Here is a 479-nt window from a genome sequence, read left to right as displayed (position 1 = left end):
GGGGGACAGTGATTTGATTCGGTGATTCGAATCACTGTCCCAAATCAATTCAGCCAAATCTGATTCAGAGATACGACTGCTTCTGAATCTTTGAATCACCCAGGCCCCTGCTCCCAGCACTTGTGGGGTGGCGGGGAGTGAAAGAAGCAAGCCCTGACTCGGCAGGTGCTGCTGGGCTGGTGGGGGGAAGATCCCCACTGCCCCATACTGCATGAGGTGCTTTGCCATGAGCCCCCCCACATCCCACCTCCAGCTCCAAAAATCCTGCACTCACAGGTTCCTGCCTGGCAGGGGACAATCCCCACTCCCCCAGGCTGCAGCAGGAGCTGGTGATTCCCAGGGTGGTTTTTTTTTCTTAAAGGGCCGGAGCTGGGGTGGGCAGGGCAGCTGTGGGGGAGGGCTGGGACAGTTGTGGGGGGTGGGGCTTATAGCAGAGTCCCCACCATGCAGCATGGGGCAGTGGGGGGCAGCAGGGATTG

The sequence above is a fragment of the Gavialis gangeticus genome, unplaced genomic scaffold (assembly GCF_001723915.1).
Source record: "Gavialis gangeticus isolate Ggan-Ray unplaced genomic scaffold, GavGan_comp1, whole genome shotgun sequence".
NCBI lineage: Eukaryota > Metazoa > Chordata > Crocodylia > Gavialidae > Gavialis > Gavialis gangeticus.
This window is presented reverse-complemented; position numbering follows the sequence as displayed.